The 22260-nt window shown below is 38.3% G+C and overlaps 1 protein-coding gene across 1 annotated transcript in view; it reads left to right on the top strand.

Moving 5' to 3' along the window:
• Positions 1–2937: 2937 nt before the first annotated feature.
• nav1a (neuron navigator 1a) overlaps positions 2938–22260 on the top strand; it is a 152987-nt gene continuing 133664 nt past the window's right edge. Inside the window, exon 1 of the mRNA XM_079587474.1 lies at positions 2938–2988. The gene's annotated coding sequence lies outside the window, so the exon portion shown is untranslated. The remainder of the gene's footprint in view (positions 2989–22260) is intronic.

Genomic DNA, 22260 nt, shown 5'->3' with positions numbered 1-22260 from the left:
AGTAAATGTCAATGCATTGTTTTATAATTGTTGGATTGTTGCATGTTATACTTACAGTACCTTATGCCTCTTAATCTATGCCTACCTTCATATCAATATCACATTTATTTCTATAACACAGTTCCAGTCGTGGGATTGAATAAGTCAATCAATAACGTTTACAATGGTTTCGGACACACAAATGGCTGTTCCCAGTTTTTTGGCTTTTAGTATGAATATGTTAGCCTTGTTATCTATAAGCTAGTGTGCTCCAAAACAATGACAAAATTCGCATTTAGAAGACCAAACCCAACGTTGCAAATTAAAATCATGTTGATGTCAGAATCCAATGTCAGATTGACGTTAATCTCCAACATTGGACAGACGTTGTATTGTGGTTGAAAATCGGTTGACGTCAGAAACCAACATCAGTCGAGTTCTGACGTCAACCAGACTTTCATTTACAACCCAAATGCAACCAAATCATCCCTGACGTTACTACTTTCTACTCAAGGACCTTGACAGAAATATAGTGGAGTAAAAAGTACGATATTTGACTTTCAAATGTAGAGAAGTTAAAGTAAAAGTTTCCAGAAAAAATAATACTCAAGTAAAGTACAGATACTCAAAAAGTGTACTTAAGTACAGTACTCAAGTAAATGTACTTTGTTACTGTCCACCTCTGGTGGTGAGGGTGTAGGCAGGACTCTATGCCCTCGTACACTACGTGCAGCACCACAGCTTGGGCTCCGGGGCGATGGTTGGCTCAGTCCTCTGATCTTGGCTCTTTCATAGCGGCAGGCTTGGACTCTCCATCTGCGGTGGGCTTACACACTTACACGTATACAAACTGACCACCAACCGCAACTTTCAGACGCCATCTTTGTTTTTTTTAGCTCAACTGTCACAGAATGGAAAGCACAGAATTGTGGGATATCAAAGCCACGAAGGATATATTTAAGGATAAGGGTATCTCAGGAGACATAAGTAAAGCTTACATTGGACGTTTCTTGATGCCTTCCTATCTTGGAACTCTAAAGTTGCAGTAAGCGATTTTTGAAAAACACTGTTGAAAGTGGATCGGACCAAGCAGCTCAACAGACTTGTAGCCAATCAGCAGTAGGGGGCGTGTCCACTCATGATAGGGGAGGAGAGAGATTGAGCCAATGAGCAATAGGGGGTGTGTCCACTCATGATGGGGGAGGAGAGTGAACTAATTAACAATAGGGGGTGTGTCACTCATGATAGGGGAGAGGAGAGAGTGAGCCAATCAGCAATAGGGGGCGTGTCCACTCATGATGGGGGAGGAGAGAGAGTGAGCCAATCAGCAATAGGGGGCGTGTACACTCATGATGGGGGAGGAGAGAGAGTGAGCAAGTGGGAGATTTGAAGAAACACTGTAGGAAGAGAGATGGCTGAGAGACATTACAAAAGGAAAAAGGTCAGAGAAATACCTGTATCACTGGAAAAAGAAGGGTTATGATCAGGCAATAACTTTACATCCCATATTAATATTAGACAAGCTTTCCAGTGCTGGAGAGACCTAAGCAGAAAGGCCTGAAAATGGGCGCTGAGGTTGAGTTGTTTCTGCTCCATACGTGAGTATTGGTTTTGAGTGTGTGCTGGTGGAAACTAACAATGAACTCTTGCTTTTATACTGAAAAAAATGTTGTTCATTCATCATCTTCGCTTAATTTTTCGCAAAGCTTTATTTTGCTTCGCTTCTGCTATGATAAAGGGACATCCACTCTTGCACTGCGTGTCCCTCCAATGAAGGGATGGGTGTGTTTGTTTGGGTTGATCTGAATTATCAACAGTTCAACAATAATTCTCAGAAATCGCTTACTGAACCTTTAATGGCAGAGACATTTGAAGGAAACTCTATCGCCCCCTTGAGGTGTTTTACTGCCACAGCAGGTTTGGACAACAGAGGGCATTGTGTTTGCAATGTGTGGGCCAAGTATTTATAACTGAATCTAGCTGAGTGTATTGAGTGCATTAACAACCCCAAAATACTCTACAAAGTGCTAGCTTAGCCATATACATTTGTTATATGTAAGCATAAAGATTTTTTAATTAGTGGAAGTGTGTTCTTGAGTTTGGTGGAGCGATTTATCAGTGTGCGAGTTTCTGCCAAGTGCGCAGGACGACGTGATGTGTGTTACCGCAGCTGTGACCCGCTTTCTGAACCTGTCCTGCCATTGTAAACAGACCACAATTGTACTAATCCTGAGCATTAAAATTATTGTTCATTCCCGTTGATAATTATGTGGCATATGGTTCAAGCTATGTGAAAAAAAAAGTCTGAAATCATTCAATTTATTTGAATTACACTTTCAAAATATGAGTCGGTGTTTGTGTGAAATCCCCTTATGACAAAAATCCCATTTAATTTCCTTCAGTCAATCCTCGCCCTTAATTGCATGTAATTTGCATAATGCTTCCAAAACAGTCGAAAGCACTCAACAAAGATCCGTATAATCATCTCACACCAACTTTGCTTTGTACTGCCTCCTTAATCTGTCTGTCTCTCTCATGTTATCTCCTCATTTGTATCCGCTCAGAAAAGGCCCCCTGCACACAGATGGCCGTGTTCGCTTCATCATTAGCGGTCTGTAAAACGAAAGCGGGGGCCCCCATACAAAGGCCCGGGGTGACACTGGCACAGGCGCACCATTGTGGCGGCGTCTGCCGGGCTTCCCCTAATAGTGCTGGCACAAAGCGTGCCTGGGGGCCACAAGTAGTTTGGCTTCTGGCGACTTTACCCCCAACACACACACGCACTGCGCCCCACCCACTGCACTGCGCACTCTCATATGGGAATGTGTGCAATCTGTGCGCTCTATAGGCCTTGTGTAAGAGCCGTATGGTGCTACGCAACAGATATTTCAGTGTGTTCATTTGTGTTGGTGTGAGTGCGTCCTTCATTTGAAGAGCTTCTGCTTCCACACGCACTCCAGAGACGAGTGGAAACACGCTCAGGGTGAACAGCTCTGCAGTCTTCATGCCGTGAGTAGCTCCTTATTGATTATTCCCCAAATCTGCATAGACAGTCGGATGAGTTTGTGGTTTGATAATATATCATGCTCTGAATATACCGGTAGCATTTTTTTTTTTTTTAAATGTATCATGTATTTATTTACAGCGGTTTCAGCTTGAACTGAAATCAGTCAGCTTAGCTATACTGTATTTCCTTCCTTCTCTTTTTATCCATTCGATATTTGTGATGATTGAATGTGTGCTGTGCATGATTAACACGATTGGACACGATACACTCAGAAAAAAAAAGAAAGAAAAAAAAAGGAATCATGGTACCATAGTATTGTTTGAGGTTCACTACCATTCAAAAAACCAAAACCTGTAAAACCAGTAATATTGTGAAACAGTACAATTTTAAATAACGTTTTTATTGTAATATATTATAAAATGTAATTTATTCCTGTGATCAAAGCTGAATTTTCAGCATCATTATTCCAGTCTTCCGTGTCACATGATCGTTCAGAAATCATTCTAATATGTTGATTTTATGTTAAATAAACACTTATTATTATACATTTTGAAAACATTAAGTTTTTTTTCAGAATTATTTGCTAAAAAGAAAGTTTAAAAAAAGCATTTATTTGATATATATTTAGGGCTGTGAAACGATTAATCACGATTAATCGCATCCAAAATAAAAGTTTGTGTTTACATTATAAATGTGCATTTACATAAATACATGCACGTATGTGTATTTATATATACAAAATAATTATACACAGTACACACACATTTATTATGTAAACACAAACTTTTATTTTGGATGCGATTAATCGTGATTAATCGTTTCACAGCCCTAATACCTAATATATATATATATATATATATATATACATTTAGGCTATTATATATATTTACATTTATTGTGAGCCATTTAATGAGGCCATGCTGAAATTAAATTAAATCTAAGTTATTTAAATCTTACTTAGCCCAAACTTTTGAATGGTATAGTGTAGATATCACACGTCAAGTCTTTATGAGTCATTTGAGATTTGTTCAAAAACTGATTAGTGCAGGAATGAAACAAGCAACAAACGTCTTTAGGTGTGTTTGACTTTAAGCAGCGCAGTGCAGACCGATCAGTGTATGACATCAAAGTCCTGCAAGAGTGATTAGAGAGCACGCAGCGCCATATGAGTTTTTAAATCATTTAGGAATCAGCTCAGCTAGTAATATATAACAACTGCACATTGTCACTTGGACATTGTGCATGACAATACTGGTGCAGTAGCCTAACATTAACAGCGAGCGTTGAAATGTGTACTGGAGTTCAAAGCCTAAATATTGGAGAGAGTCGCATCCCCCGCTCCTCTTCAGAATCTACACACACGAGTTGCCAGATTGAGGACACCAGTAGATTAACTGGCATTATCATTGTTTTTCAGAGAAACAATGTGAACTTAGCATGTTTCCTAAATGCCTTCAAACATATGGTATTATGCTTTAGTCCAGTAAAAAAAAAAAAAAAAACATACATACGAACCTTTAAAGGTGAAAATACTTTCAATGTCTAGAAGAAACTGATCCTAGCGTGCTGTATTAGACAATATAGTATCAGGGATTAGTTTCAGTCGATTGCAATGTGAGAGGACGCTTTTCCCACAAGGAGAAATGTTTCGTAAGACTGAACTTTCAGCACACTCTTCTCTGTTTAAAGGTGCACAATACTTCTGCTGTTGAACGTTTGTATTTCTGCCTTTTTAAACGTGTTGCTGATTTTCATCTGTCATCTTGTGTTCTCCTGCTGTGCGTGTTCATTGTATGAGATTAATTATGGATTCACTGATGCCCACATGACGCCTCCCATGCCAGGAGGTGCCAGATTTGTACGAGCTTCATGCCATGCAGTGAATTAAACACTGCCATCGCTTTTTTTGATCAACTTTGTGTCACTATAATGGATTTCCTCTTTTAAAAAAGGAAGCAGATTATGTTTAGCCAATGTCGTATCTATAAACATGAGAAAAATTGTTTACCACCAAAGATTAGAGTTTTTTCATGCGTGACAAGGTTAGCCAAGCATAATATATTCACATATCAAATAAACTAGACAGAAGAACTGTGTTTATGGTTTCTATAATGACAGAAGTTCATACACCGGTTTGCCTTTTCAGCAAAGTTTTTTTGTTGTAGGCTACGACATATTAAATTGCATATTACAATGAGATAAACCAACACAATTCTCAAATATTTTTATCACAACTTAATTTCTTTACGTTCAGTCCACTGGCATTTGTAAAATGAAAGTTAATTTAATATTTGACTAATATTAGTTCAAATAACTTTGAAATGTTATCTTATGTGTTCATGAGTAAAGGGAAAATGATTGTTTCACTCAGTTCGTCTACTTTTCTTCCTCTTTTTTAGAGGAAGGTAGAGCAAGGCATGCAATAAAGTACATTTTCAAACAAGATACATTAAACAGAGATAGTCTACTAAAATTACTTCATAAAAAAATTAAGCAATAGAAATTAAACACACAATACAGTACATGAATACAAATACATAGAAATAAATAACATGAAAACAAAACAAAAAAACAACAACAACTACAATTGCCATTTTCAGGAATTCATGAGGTAACTTATAATGAAACCATGATTTGTTTAATCAACAGAGCAGTTTTAGCGGCTTTTTTGTTGACTGATAAACAAAGAGAGTCAGAATAACTTTAAATCAACAAAGGACAAAAAAAAATCCAAAAAAAAATCAAAGATGAATTTAGGAATGTTAAACCATGACGAATTAGGATCAGCATTCAAGCAGCGTTTAAAGCTACAATATGTATTATTTTCGCTGCTAGGGGTCGCTAACCTCTTACAATAACAAAGGCGTAGGCTGATGACTCAAAATTCCATTGGAATTATGGAACTTGTCATCAAGCTGATGGATTTAATTATGCTTATGGATGAAGTGAATACATTGATGTATTTAACATGACTGTGGGATAATAAAGTAGGGGGCGATTGCTAATGAGAGACAGAGATCAGCGGCACAGGCGAATGCCGCGAGCCTCGCGATATAAAGGAATAAGGACCCGCAAGTGCTGTATTAATACTCGCACAGGTCAGTTTATTAGACGAATTAAATGTGTGAGGTAACGCAGCGCTGTTTCACTTGGTCTACACTATCACACTAAACTGCATTTGAAAGTTATAATGTTATTCTATGTGTTAGTTTGTTGGCTGTATGAGATTAGCAGTAAGCTAGATCAACATTAGAATAACATAGATCATATTCTAACATTTCATCATGTTGAACTATATAACATGATTAGTTTTATGTACATTTGCTCACCTGTCTAATAAAGTACATGCAAGAGCGCGTCTCTGTCAAGTCGTAACTCGTGAAGCTCTGTCAAGCCGAAGTTTGTCAAGGACGTGGAGCTCTTGCCATCTCGAAAACGCCACGCTGATATTGATCCTCATTTTAGTTCTCCTTCTTTCCCAAAGTCTGCTTGCCATGGTCCATAATGTTTGAACGAAACAACAAGAGCGTGAGCTTGCCGCTAGACGTAATGCAGTTGTCCACGTCTGTCGCCATGGTTACTATGGCAGTACTTGAGCGGAAACCAGGGATAACGCGGATATTATGTCAGTCACAGGCGACAAGTGAACAGGGATTCCGGGACGGCCAATTATTTAAAATTGGAATTTCTCTGAAATTAAAAATCTTTGGGAACTTTTTATATTGTGAGTACACAACTGCAGAAAATATATCACTCTGTGCAAGTGATTTTTGGATATTTGATAACAAAATTCTTACATATTGTACCTTTAATCCAGCCAATCTTGAAAACTTGATTGAGAGTAGGCTACTGAAGTCCAAAGCATTCACACCTCCCTACAAAGTATTTCTTATTAGAGTCGAAACGATTTTAAATAGTATGGAGTCGATAGATGAGCCCCAGATGCATATGATGTTATTTTCCTCTACATCTAATGTACCCCCCAGATCCAGCAGTCCCGTGTATATTTTCTCCCTGACTCCCAGAAATCCGCACCGTAAATTACAGTCCGACAGCTGCCAGCGAGATAGATGTTGTTTACTGGCTCTACTCCATACAGACCACAAATGTGTATCTGTATATGTTTGTTTATTTAAATAGATGTACAGCATGCAGTGACATCTCCCGTTGCTCTGTTGCGTGTCTGAGCACATCATATTGCCTGTTGATGCATTTTATATTCTGATGACCAAACACATCCTCAAAGAGCCATTCGGTCAATTTGATCCCTTTTATCAGGATCAGTTACTCATCTGCTGAGTCACCCTAGCACTTTCTGGGATAAATTGGTCTCGGGTGATATTGCCTGTAAAATAATCCTGCATTCAAGAGTGAGGGCAGCGACAAAGGTTAAATCGCCAAGGATTCATTTAGTGACCTTCCCAATCTGTTCAAAACAAAGGAATCTGTCAGCATTTAATTTGTTCTTTGGACGTATATGTTTTACTGCATAATAACATTACTCAAGTCTGTCTGACTCATCAGTGAATCACCCTCTTCCAACAATGAGGAGCTCATTATCAATTAAAGGAGTGATAAAATGGCATTTTCACAAGATGTAAAATAAATCTCCGATGTCCCCAGAGTGTGTGTGTGTGTGTGAAGTTTTAACACAGAATACTCCACAGATATTTTTATATAGTATGTTTAAGTTGTCACTTTTTGAGGGTTTGCAAAAACGCACCGTTTTGTGCCTGGCCCTTTAAATGCAAATGAGCTGCTGCTGCAGAGGGCGGGGTTTTAAGAGCTCATGTGTGTGTTTTAGCAGCTGCGATTACCTCACGCAAACACACTAAAATGACAGAAACTGTTCTGTCTTTAATGTTAAAACGGAGTCAGACAATGATGGAGAGACTCAAGAAGAAGTGACAACATGTAGAAGCAACAGGACGTCCCTGAATGGTTAGTTGTTGAATTTATATTTCTGATGTGGAGTTAACTATCTTCAATTAGGATATTCTGTCATGATAATCTATAAATCGCTCGTATAGGAACTGTTCTGAGATGCACACAGAGTGACTTTCTATTGCATGTGAAAAGATGGATTTTAAAGTTTGAGCTGACTCACAAATGTGCTCGACTACAACAACTCTTCCTCTTCTCAACATGGACTGCGTGTTCCCGGGGGCGGGGCTTATGTACATTTTATATTGCTGATGTCACCAAAAGATGTCGTGTAGTCCCTACCAGCCGTTTGTTGTAGTCCTTTTCTTTAAAATCAAATATCTTCCTTTGCTTTGAACTTTGAGCGTTGTAACTTTGAAGATGTTGTTTATGCTCAAACAGCAACATTACACACTAACTAAAGTGAAATCATACTTTACCACCCCGTTAAGTTATTTTTCTGTAGGTGTTTGTGCGCAGCTAAATATATGTGATGTGTGTATGAGTTCATCAACATATTTTTATCCATCATTTACTATGGCCAGGTTTCAGTGAATTGTGTAATGCATTGTGCTTTCATTCATCCTCTATTGATACATTTTCTGGGGTGGTCAGAGAAAAAGTTTAGGTTACACTTTATTCCGATAGTCCAGACATTCTACTAACTATACCTATAAGTAACTTTTTAACTTCATGTCAACTAACTCTCATTAGAGTATTAGTAGACTGTCAGTAGACTGTCAGGTTATGGTTAGGTGTTAGGGTTCGGGTTAGGAGAATAAGTTGACTTGTAGTTGCCAAGTTACTTATAGTCAGTAGAATATCTGTTGGGGGACCAACAAAATAAATTGTTAGCAGACAGTCTATTAATACTCTAATGACAGTTAGTAGAGGTCGACCGATAGTGGATTTTACCGATAACGATAGCTAGGTTGGGCCATACTTGCCGATAACCGATTAATGAACCGATAGTTTTTAAAATTGATACTGGATAAAAACAAACATAACACTCCAAGTAAAACAGTGCAAAAATAAAAAAAAACTGTATTGAACCATGAAAACATGCTAAATGAAATAAATATATAAATGTGAATAAATATTTAAGTCAATAAAATACATTCATTTAAACTAAAACAAAAAGTAATACTCTAAATAACAAATAAAACCAGTTACATTTAAAATTTAACTATTTAACTGTTCTTTTCAAGCCAACTTAATTAATAAAAAAGTAACAAAATTTGAACTTGTGAAACAGTTGAAACTAGTCCTGTTAGCATAAATATTACATGTATAGTCAGTCTCACACTTTTGCTTCTATTTTATAAACACTTGATTATCTAATCAAAATAACAAAATATGTATTAAAGTGAAGATGAAAAAAAAAAAATAACCGAAATCGAATGCTTTTCTGATTCGTTTATGTTAGAGGTCGACCGATAGTGGATTTTACCGATAACGATAGCTAGGTTGGGCCATACTTGCCGATAACCGATTAATGAACCGATAGTTTTTAAAATTGATACTGGATAAAAACAAACATAACACTCCAAGTAAAACAGTGCTGAACTTTATTATAAAAATAAAAAAAACTGTATTGAACCATGAAAACATGCTAAATTAAATAAATATATAAATGTGAATAAATATTTAAGTCAATAAAAGACATTCATTCAAACTGAAACAAAAAGTAATACTCTAAATAACAAATAAAACCAGTTACATTCAAAATTTAACTATTTAACTGTTCTTTTCAAGCCAACTTAATTAATAAAAAAGTAACAAAATTTGTATTAAAGTGAAGATGAAAAAAATAAATAACCGAAATCGAATGCTTTTCTGATTCGTTTATGTTTCTGTCGGCTGTATGAACATATCAGTTTGCTTACGTCTCTAGCTTTAAATATGCAACTTCTCTGCATATTAAATGCATAAAAGTGACCAGCTGGATATGAACTAATGCAAATATAGAGGTAACAATTGTGACATTAAACATTCGGGTCGGACTTATGTTTATGTTTGTCAGTGTTTTAACCGCTTGAGGTACTACTAATGTTAGCGTCCTCTCAGCCTCGAAGGCAAACAAACATACATACTGTTGTGCTGTTCTTTCTCTACTAATGCAGCATTTAGTCAACAAATTTATCACTTTATAATGATATGACAATGTACTGTATACATACATTTGAGCTGTCGGTGCTTTAAACGCGCGTCTGATGTCAGCGCTCTCCACGCAGCATGTGCTCTCAGTGCAGCACGCAGCATCACGTGTCGAAATAAACAACACGAGGCACGAGTTTTTATTACACCTCTAGAGGCCGCTCTTGTACTGCATCATGCCAGCAGACCCTTCTCAGCTCTGAAACTGTGTAATGAATGACAGCGCGCGCTTCTCAGCCGCTCCAGCAATGGACGCAATCAGGAAAAACTATCGGTATATATTTTTGCCGATAACGATAGTTCCACCAGTCAACAATCGGTGCCGATTAATCGGCAAAACCGATGAATCGGTCGACCTCTAGTTTATGTTTCTGTCGGCTGTATGAACATATCAGTTTGCTTACGTCTCTAGCTTTAAATATGCAACTTCTCTGCATATTTAATGCATAATAGTGACCAGCTGGATATGAACTAATGCAAATAGAGGTAACAATTGTGACATTAAACATTCGGGTCGGACTTACGTTTATGTTTGTCAGTGTTTTAACCGCTTGAGGTACTGCTAATGTTAGCGTCCTCTCAACCTCGAAGGCAAACAAACATACAGTTGTGCTGTTCTTTCTCTACTAATGCAGCATTGAGTCAACAAATTAATCACTTTATAATGATATGACAAAATGTACTGTATACATACATCTGAGCTGTCGGTGCTTTAAACGCGCATCTGATGTCAGCGCTCTCCACGCAGCATGTGCTCTCAGTGCAGCACGCAGAATCACGTGTCGAAATAAACAACACGAGGCGATAGTTTTTATTACACCTCTAGAGGCCGCTCTTGTACTGCATCATGCCAGCAGACCCTTCTCAGCTCTCTCTCTCCGTGTAATGAATGACAGCGCGCGCTTCTCAGCCACTCCAGCAATGGACGCAACCAGGAAAAACTATCGGTATATATTTTTGCCGATAACGATAGTTCCACCAGTCAACTATCGGTGCCGATTAATCGGCAAAACCGATGAATCGGTCGACCTCTAGTTGACATGTAGTTGCAAAGTTACTTATAGTTAGTAGAATTTCTATCGTATAAAGTGTTACCAAAGTTTAAATGAATTTGAGATGCACAGAAATGTTGTTTAGGCTAAACACTGTTGATCACCATAGATAGCAAGCATCATGAAAGTGGCTGTTGACCTCTAAAATTGACAAAAAACATCCTAGGCTTATTGGAAAAATGTACCTAATTTACCTCTACCCTTTACTTGTTACTTGAAAAACAGCTCCGTATCATTATCCATCCTCCTCCAATCTTTACAGTTGGCACAGGCAACATCCCAGCAAACACATTTACGTTGTGGCAATGTCTGTGGCACGTTGCATTTCTGCGATGGCAACGTCGCTGTCTACGTGCTCGCAACATTGTAACAACGTAGAATTGTAAGACGTGACAGGGCTGTACGACATTGCTGTACAACGTTGTACAACGTTGTACAACGTTGTACAACGTTGTACAACGTTGCTGCGCGACATTCAGCAACTGAGAGACGACGTCCTTGATAAAAAATGTTTTAATGCTATAGTAGTGTCTCATTTAGCTGAGGTTGGCCAAATTAAACGGAATACTCACGTATCATTGCTCGATGAAGAATGAGAACACAATGAGCCTAACGGGCGGTTGACATTTAAAAGGCTGATTTTCGCTCTTTTTCTTCAGGGCAGTGACGAGTATGTCGTCCAGTGGTTGTAAGAAAGTAAGTAAGTAAAATTTATTTATATAGCACATTTATCACAGCGAAGCTGACCAAAGCGCTGAACAAAGTCAAAGAATAAAATAAAATAATGTAAACAACACATACGATACAATAAACAATGGAACATAGATAAAAAATTTTTTTTTTAAAAATTAAAAAAATTAAAATGCCTGGGAATAAAAATATGTTTTCAACTTCATTTTAAAGGTTATGATAGACGTAGCAAGACGAATGTCCAGTGGAAGTTGGTTCCAGAGTCGGGACACCATAGGCACAACCTTAAGCAATGACCCTGAACGGTAGCCTGGCTCCGCCCTCTTACGTACTCAAATTTAATTTCCCTTCAGAACTACGTCTGGGATTGTGGTAAATTCTTGGGTTTTCTCCAGTCAAATTTTTACCGGTCCAACCAGCGAACAGAGGGAGTGGCTGAGAACGATGACGTTGAGGTTGTGCGCTAGTTTGAGTCATCATACGTCACGACCAAACTTTAGCGATTGGTTATGGCAGATCCAGAATGACTCTGGGCAGATCCAATAGTTTTAAACTTCAACAGAGTACCTGCCTTCAAAGAAGTTAACGCTTGTCAATGGAGAGAGGTAGAACCAGGCTACCTGAACAATGGTTTTAATGTCAACATTGTGACAACGCTGTAACAACCTTCACCACACAACGTAGTTAAAGCAACCTTTTGGCCATGTTGTTAAAACGTTGTTAGAAGGTTGGGTACGTTGTGCCAACGTTCTGTGTTTGCTGGGATGCTCCTGGCATCCACCAAACCTAGACTCGCCCATGAGACTGCGAAACAGAGAAACGTGATTCGTCACTCCACTCCAGAGTCCTGTGGCGGCGTGCTTTACACCACTCCATCTGACGCTTGGCATTGTAGTTGGTGATGTGAGGCTTGCATGCAGCTGCTCGGCCATGGAAACCCAGTCCGTGAAGCTCCCGTCGCACAGTTTTTGTGCTGATATTAATGCCGGTGTAAGTTTGGAACTTCAGCAGAGGGTTGGCGTCATTTATGATGCGCCTCAGCACTCGTGTCCAGTCTTTCTGTGACTTTATGTGGTCTGCGTGGCTGAGTTGCTGCTGTTCCTAAACGCTTCCACTTTCCAATAATACCACTTACAGCTGAGCATGTAATATTACCACACTTGAAATCACTGAGCTCTTCAGAACAACCTTTTTTGTATGTATGTTTTCTGCTAACCTCTGAATATAAGCAGGACAATTACCACAGTGTCATTAAGCACTGTTGTGAGTTTATACTTTTGTATCCTTTAGCCTCCTTAAGTTAGCATGTTGATAATGTATCCAAGTCTCACAGACAGCAATGATCCCACTGCTCTGTAAACCTTCATCACCCACTGCTTTAATTAGTGTTTCCTGCACCCTATTCAGTGCACATCTCAATAAAACGAAGAAGATGCCCATTTACAAGCACAGCTGTGTCTCTAGAAAGCCTTCCTGTGGTCCTCATTAAAACATCCCCTCTGTCACTTGGGTTTTACGCCCAGTCCCTTTCAAACAGGCCTAAATTACTGTTATTCACATCTTAAAAAAAGACTTGTCTTATCTTAGCACCTTTTACTCGATTCTGATACAGACTTACAGTGATTTAAGCGGATATTTTAAGCTTGTCAAAATGAAGAGGTTGTTGATTTCATGCCATGCACCCCAGGGGCTAATTCTTCCTTATTTGTTAGACCAGTGTCAAAGCTAATGAGGCAATATGTTGCTCAATGTACTCGCAAGATGAGGTTATTGAATATTAAATCCTGCAGCTTCTAGGGGGATTTTGAGAGCTAATACTCAATATGTTCCCTGCATGACGCTAACTATTACACTATAAACTGTTCATGGTAATGTGCAAATGTCAGACTATGAAATGGTGATGAATAAAGAAATTAGTTCATAAACCAAACACAAGCCTTCGAAAATATTGTTAGTCATTACCTTTCTGTTTCATTATGATTTCAGTGTAACTTCTGCTTAAGTCATCAACCCAATTTACTAGAGCATTTAAAGCCCATGGAACACTGTACAACGTGATTTTGTCGCCTGAGACACAATTCTGGTATCGTAAAAGATTTCTATTGTCGTAGGGCAAAATTAAGACTCTTTTATCGTCTAGTGTGACCTCATGTTCACAGATGGCGAATTAATGGTCTTTTGTGATGAATCTTAGCCTTCAGTGAAGATGGCACTGGCAGTGTGACAGGTCTTACTTGCACTAAAGAACCAATAAGTCTGATGATTTTCGAACACAGTTTTTTTATGAATGTAAAGAATTATTTAAAACCCTTCCGCACCACAGAGAACAACTCGCATAGTTGTCCAGTAAATTAAATCATGTTTGTCCCAAATCGTTGTTAATGTACATACTGACTTCACTCTACTCTAGCATTTTTACTAATATGTATGTATTTTTGGTGCTTTTCATTAGGGATGAACGATATACGGCCACCATATTGGTATCGGCCAATATATGTTCATTTTTAATGTTATCGTTATCGGCCCGATAAGACAATTTGGCCAGAATATTAAAGCAGATAAATAATAGATTGTTTCCTTCAGCTGAGACACTTCAGATGAGCCATGATGGTTTTGAATTGCTTAAAATATGATTGGAATCACTTCAAAAAAAGGAAAATACAGTTGTGCAACATTGGCTGTCATATTAGCTACATAAAATGATAATGAGAACATTATAATTGTGTGCTTGGGACATAACTTTTAATGGTGAGGCTGTCAAAAATTATATAAAAAATTGGATTTAGATTTCTCAGCCAATATATTGGTCATCGGCTTTCAAATATAAAGAATTATCGGTATTTCCATTTGCACTGTTTTTTCTGAAACTTACACCAAACTCTTTGGACATTTTTTCTTTCTTAAAGTGAACTTTTGCCTGTATGGTGAGAATATTTATTATCTATGCTACAATTGACCGTTCGCAAAGACCTGCCCCCTTTAGTTACTGTTGCTATGTTCGACAAGCCATGCCGCTCTCACGCCACACCATGTTCTCACAGAGTGAAAAATACATTGCGGAGCAGAGAGGACACTGCAAATGTTAAGGAAAGAGCAAGTTACTTTTGATATGAAACAAATTTGTGTCGTGACATATCGCTGTAGAGCCCAGTTAAAGCTGCTCGTGAACCGATCATCTCATCCTTCTAGTTAATTTACAGCATCAAATAAACATGAATGAACATCAGAAGGGATGTTGTTTTAACCGCGGAAAGACGTCAGTACACTCCGTTTTTCAAGTTCAAATCCTCCAACGTTAATCTACTAACTCTCCTGACTGCTTTGTCAGACAAAAATGGCGGTTTCTGCGGATTTTGATTGGTCAGATCGCCTGTCAATCAAACTCCATGCGAAGGGTGAATTAGGCTAAAATCTTTTTAGGCCCGTACACCAAACCAACATAAAAGAACTAGCTAGCATGTACAACCGTCGACTTGGTGTGTCCAGGCCCTTAGAGATCATCATACAAACTGTCATTGCATTATCTCAAAATTTTCAAAACATCGTGCAGTGTGTTGTCTTGTAGTGTGACAAATGAATAACAAGTACAAATATGTATTGTAGTTTTTAGATGGAGTATAGCAAGTCAACTTCCCAAAAGTATTTAATGTCAACTGTACAACAAAATAACATACACACAGACAAGATAAACTACAGTTCAATCTTTAACCTCAAAACCCACTCTTCAGACAGACCAAGCCTGGATTATTTACATCCTTATCATTCTGCCACTGCTTTTATAGCCCTCTCTCTCTTACACACACACACACACACACACACACACACACACACACACACACACACACACACACACACACACACACACACACACACACACACACACACACACACACACACACACACACACACACACACACACACACACACACTCACACACACACAGTGTCAGTCGTATTTGCAGCATCAGGAGTCTTTATCAGAGTCTTTCACCCGCATCCCAAATTTGTTCTCCATGTCCGTTAACTTCATCCTCCTAATGGCTCAGGTAGCTACTGTAGCAGAGGGCTAATATTTCACGCTGAGCAGGAACCCAGCCAACGGCCCCATTTACTGGCAGATAGAGAGAGAAAGCAAAAGAGGGAGTGATAAGGGAGAGGGGGAGGATCCGGACTGCAGGCGGACTGCGGCAGGAGGGCTGTGACGTGATCGAGAGAGAGAGAGAGAGAGATGTGGAATGATACAACCCTCAGGCTGAGTCTCTGTAGCAGAAAGCCAGCAGAGATGCTCGGATTCCATGCAGGAAACGTTGTGTCACAAGTGGATGTAGTTTTTCATCAGTCGGCTGTGTTTTGGAGGTATAATGAGTGTGTCATTCTGAGTCAGGGCTGTGCGGGATGGATGAGTCAGTGTGACACTTGTTAGTGACCCAGCATGTGTGAGTTTGAGTCGAGTGTGTTTACTACCAGAGAGCCACACTTTCATTATAAGGAGTATAACTGCGTCAGTTTAGTTTTAGTCTGGTTGAACTGGTTCATTTAACTGTATGATGTTGGGGCGGTACAGTGTTTTTGAACGTTGTTTTGACATTGTCATTGTGTGTCATATCAGAAATATGATGTCAGAGTTCGGTCAGCTTTCAATAACTTTTGTGAATGAGTAAGACTTCCTCGCGTTATCCGAATTGGAAGCTGTTGATTGGCCGAGGGCTTCGCTGCCCTGCGAGGAAGCTTCCTGTTTCCTCCAAGTGGACTTTGTGTTTCATTGGAAAAGCACGGCAAAGGATGCAAGTGTAATCCAGGAAAAAACACATCCTATTGTTTCTTAGGATCGCACACGGATCCAAAGCCCGCGCTTCTCAACGGCAATCCTAAGAAGCCAGAACTTAGTGAAACAGTAAGGTAAGACATAATACTTATTGAACTAATATTAAGGCATATTAGTTATTGAATGCGTCAGTAGGAGAATGACTGCCAATTCCAAGTTATTTGAGGAAGACGATTGTGCTTTTTTTTTCAGGACAGAGGAAATGTTTAAAATTTGAATGAGGAGATGTATTATGTTTTTCATTCCAGTGATATTATTGGTAGATGTCATATTTTGAGGCAGGGCTGTCATCATCTGTACTGTACTTGACTGTAGAGAAATAGATTCAGAACTTCTCAACAGGTTTTGCTTCAGGACCTGCATTTTATGTTGAACTTCATCATTACTAAAAATGTTTATCAAAAAAAATTGAATCAAACTTAAACTGAGGCTTTTGCGCTTTGAGGTGTGATGAGTAACTGGTGTGATGTAGATTAATACACACTTATTTGAGGCTTTATTGGTTTGCTTGATGTGTTGAGATCTAGTTGCTTTCATGTCGATAAATCAACAGGCTTGTTTTTATAGTGAGTGTTTGGATTCTAAAATGTCTCTTGAATTTCAATGGCTTCATGGTCACAGTCGCCATTGACTTTTGTCAATTTGATCAAATTCTCGTTTACCTCCTTGAGTTGTTCAGAGTTTTTGGAAGATGAGGGCATGCCATGCTACCTGTCCATGTTGGCATCTTGTATAATTTGTCTAATAATTGTCTAATTTGCTTCTGAGTGTCAGATGAACACACAGCCTTTGAAGCCAACCACTATTATTATATTATATTATATTATATTATATTATATTACATAACTTGACATTATATTATATTATATTTCCTCAGGTATTTTATTAAGATGATTAAATCAACTCCTCACAGATCAATAATTTCCAATTGAGAGATGCTGTCATACAGTAACATCTGTTTGTCATAAGCCATTGATTGTTTGAAGTATAAATATTTGCATCCATACTTTTTTTTTTATTAATACACTCTGTCACACATGCTGTTTGTATTAAGCGTATGACATTGTGGCAATATCAAATATACAGTGAAGTTAACTGATGAATGACAGGGTCAAATGAGTCATAAGACCTTCAGACCCACTGAACACGCGAGAAAGATTCGACCCTTTTTAACCTTTTATCATTACACAGCCCCCCAACACACACACACACACACACACACACACACACACACACTGAGCACATAATGACAGTGGTCACCGGTGGAGGCGGTCAGCTCTCATTCAGAGTCTCTTCAGATGTGCTGAACTGAAGTTAATTGAGTTTAAGGGAGACTGGGTGTCCATTGTGTTCGGCTTCATGAGTCACACGGTCACTCAACAAGTGAAAACACAGCGCTTTGTGATTAACCATCTCATTGTCTGCCGTGTTACTCACACTTCATCTACAGTAGCAGCTCAAACAATATGAAGTTTTAAGGGAAATAGGAGGAACGCTCAGCACATCTGTCGTAGGAACAATGAAAGTTTAAAGCTTTTAATGTGGCAGCTGACTAATGAGTACACTCTAAAAAATGCTTTCTCCAATTTTGGGTCAAATATGAACAAACCCAAACGTTGGGTTAAAAATGTAATTTAAAAATGTAACCCAACGGCTGGGTTTGTCCATATTTGACCCAAAATTGGGTGGAAACAACCCAGCATTTTTTAGTGTAACAATCACAGTATATTTGTTGTAAAAACATTCATCTTTGAAATAAAAAGAAACTCTATAATTTCTTATTTGGGTGAATTATGGATAAAATAAATATAAAACATAAAAAAAAAAAATGCTGGGTTGTTTCAACCCAATTTTGGGTCAAATATGGACACACCCAAACGTTTCAAATTCAACCCAACGGCTGGGTTTGTTCATATTTGACCCAAAATTGGGTCGAAACAACCCAGCATTTTTTAGAGTATACGAGAACACTTTAGTTTAGGGGAAATTCTCACTATGAACTAGTTACTTATTAGCATTCATATAGGATATTGGCTGTTTATTAGTACTTATAAAGCACATATTAATGCCTTATTCTGCATGAACATATTCTACATCCCTTAATCACCCAATACCTAAACTTAACAACTACCCAACTATTAATAAACAGTAATTAGGAGTTGATTGAGGGAAAAGTTAATCGAACTGGTTACCAAACACCAAACTAGTTAATAGTGAGAACTGGACCCTAAACTAAAGTGTGATCAAACATACATATTAGGTATCATCATGCACAAAATTAAATCAAAATCGTAAATATCATCATAAACAAAAATAAAACAAACATATAAGCTATAGTTTCTGCCAAAACATAGTTATTATTACAATAAAATTGGGGTAACTTGGGTTAAATTAACTTAATTATTCATTTCTATAAAATACCTATGGTGTTTTGGTAACACTTTATTTTATAGTGTCCTTGTTTCACCTGTTACATGCACAGTCACAGTAGTATAGAAATAACCATAAATTAAGAATAATTACATACAACTAACCCTAAACCAAACCCTAATCCTAACCATAAATGTATAATTGCACTGCAACATGTACACCTTAAAACTGTGTACACAGTATAATTATATGATTTAAGTACTGAGTAATAATACTTAACTGCATGTATTTACTATATGGTTAGGATAAGGGGGTGGTTTAGGGTTAGTTATTACTATGGTAAGTACATGTAACATGAAACAAGGACACTGTAAAATAAACTGTTACCAATTTTCCATTATGTTCACCACAAATGTTTGTTTGCAACAAGGCCACAATATTAATTCTGTTCATGCCAACCAGAGGAAACAAGGAGCCACTTGAAATTCAAATTACATTTGATAATAGGGTTTGTGGACTCACAGTGCTCTCAAATAGGCCAAGTACTGAAAACTCAATGTTTGGTAGGCACACTCATATGGTCATTTATGGAACATAATGACATAAAATTAGAGCGTCATGTTTGGACACTTATTGGAAAATAGAGCTCAGTTCAGCGCCACTTCTTATGCACACCAGTAGGTGGCAGACTTTACACAGATTCAGACTGTCAGTCTCCTTTTCAAGTCAGAGCAACACATATCAGAATGAACCAGACTGCAGATTTACCTTCTCATGTGGTCTCTGGGAGTAAATAAAGGTCTGGTGTTAGATTTAGGTAGCTCGGCCTTGAATGTTGTTTGGCTGACAGGATCCATATCAATTCAATGTGTTGACTCGCGATAAGGAGGTTGACTATGTCGGCACAGACCGTGATAAACGACATGTGAAACATCCTGTGGTTTACACCTTTATGAGCGGTGTTGCTTACTAATAAACCTGTTGTGTATGTGTTGGTTGTTGAGGAATACCTTCTGTTTAGGCATGTGCCTATCTGACTTTCTTCTGGATGGATATTTCCATGGCATTACAGACCAGCGCGGGTCCCATCTGCTGCCGCTGGACTCCTAATGATTATTAATAGGGCATCTGAAGAGCCCCAGACCTCTCCTGCATGGCGTTTATTGGATTATTAAAAAACAAAGAAAAGGAAGGATACGGATGGGCTTTGGTGTCTGTCTGCCGGTCACGCATGACCTGTGTGGCTCATTCTTCCTCTTTCGGAGTTGAGATGTTATATAAGATGAGATGAAAATAGATAAACAAAGACAGACAGAGACAGAGACAGAGAGTCACACCATATTAGCCTCTGATCTGACCCGCAACTGTGATGATGCTGTAATGTCGGTCTTAGATTGGATAACCTTTCCTACAAACCATCCGGATTGAATTGGTAAGACAGAGATTTTATTATAAGGTCATGAGCCGGAGACATTGTACACGTAAAAGGGTTTTCTATCCCATCACTTTGTCTATTTTGGACTGTTTGTGGGATGTCAAAGCGAGGAAGTCATTCAGGCGATGTACTTGCTTATTTTCCCTTCCGACGCGGCACTGCTGAGGGTTTGACTAGAGTCTGAAGATAAAGTCGTGGGAAGGCCTGAACAAATGACGCTTCTTGGTTGGTAATTAAACTGCAGCTCTTCTCTGTGATAACAGGTATTTACAGTTCAACTGCTGGTTTTTAGAGGAAATGATTCAGGGTCCTTCGTGAAACCGATAATTCACGGAAATAGCAAAATGGGTGGGTGAATCCAAGCTGTAGCTGCACACTCTTAGAAAACAAGAGTCAATGGGGTTCAAAGGTTCTTGACTCAATTTTAAAGAGCGATTTTTGTCTCATCAAAGGACAAATGTCTTACATTTTTGCATAATACTTTTATCTGGGTATTTCAATGTTTGTCCAGTGATAAAGTACAGTATGGTTACGAGCTCTTAAATTCATAAAATGTATAAATTAAACCTAAATATATAAAATGATTCCATGATGGGAACCCCTAAAGGTTCTACTTTTTTAGGTCTCTGCTAACCTGAACAAAGCATGATTGTGTTGACCCACATTTCTGCCCGTGAATCAGAGTTAATAATTCACCTGTTGTCTGGCTGGGTTTTGAGGAATTTATATTAGATAAAGTAAGCACTGGGTTGTGTGAAGGATTTCTCCCTAAACCTGACTACCTAGCGTCTACAAATCGACACTTTATAAACTTTCTAGCGCCTACAAATCGACACTTAATAAATATTGAGCGTCTTCAAATCGACACTCGTAGCGTCTTCCAATCGACACTTAATAACCTTTATACTCTAGCCCTCGCGTCTTCCATCGACAACACCCCCCCCCCCCAACATTGTAAGGGGTTAATATTTCAGTTGATCATTTCACAATACAGTCAAAAAATAGAACATTGAGTCCATCTTTCAAAGTTCCATTTGACCAAGGTTACATTAAGTCAAAAGGTTAGATCATATCGAAAGTTCGTCTGATGGCTACATCCTGAATAAAAGGAAGTAAGAATTATTTTGTTTCATTTTTGGATCTGGAATGGAAAGTTAGTCATAATCAGACATTCGAACGATTATACTGTAGTTATAATAATTGTTGCTACTATGTTGACCTATGAATACCATGGTGGATGTTTGTAAAGGTTTTCTGGACACTTTTATTTGGTTACAGAACACTATTAACACCAGTTTCAAGGCCCTGTTAATGGTTTAATCATGAAAAACAAACTTCTTGTTCTGGGTTTTGTGCATCATGTGACTGTCGAACTCACATGGTAGACACACCGTCTCCTCCTCTCTCTGTCCGCCTCTCTTTACTCCAACACAAGCTCATGACACATTGAGGAACATTGGATTACTGTAGTTTGCTGTAGGCCAAAGTCAATGCTGGTAAAGATGACAATTTATGATATAGTGCTTCTGTTGGTGATTTTTTTTTTCCAAAGTCACTTGCTTGTAGATTTGTTTGTAAAAACATTAGGCTAAGGGGATATGTTTCTGTAAGACTGGCTTTGTCTTGTCAAACTCAATGTTGGACATCATGCTGACTTGTAGAGTTAATGTTAACCATTCGTATTTCTTTCTGTCTGCTTACGGTTTCTGGGGTGGGATTTTAATGAATGTAGTCTCCGAAAAGCTAATGATCTGAAATAGAAGAACTAAATGATGCACTAAATATTTCAGAAATATGAAGGTAATTGAAACCTCATACACAGT

The sequence above is a fragment of the Phoxinus phoxinus genome, assembly GCF_949152265.1.
Source record: "Phoxinus phoxinus genome assembly, chromosome: 18".
In the NCBI taxonomy this organism is placed as follows: Eukaryota; Metazoa; Chordata; class Actinopteri; order Cypriniformes; family Leuciscidae; genus Phoxinus; species Phoxinus phoxinus.
Note: the sequence above shows the minus strand (reverse complement) of the source record. Positions and strands in the feature narration are given on the sequence as shown.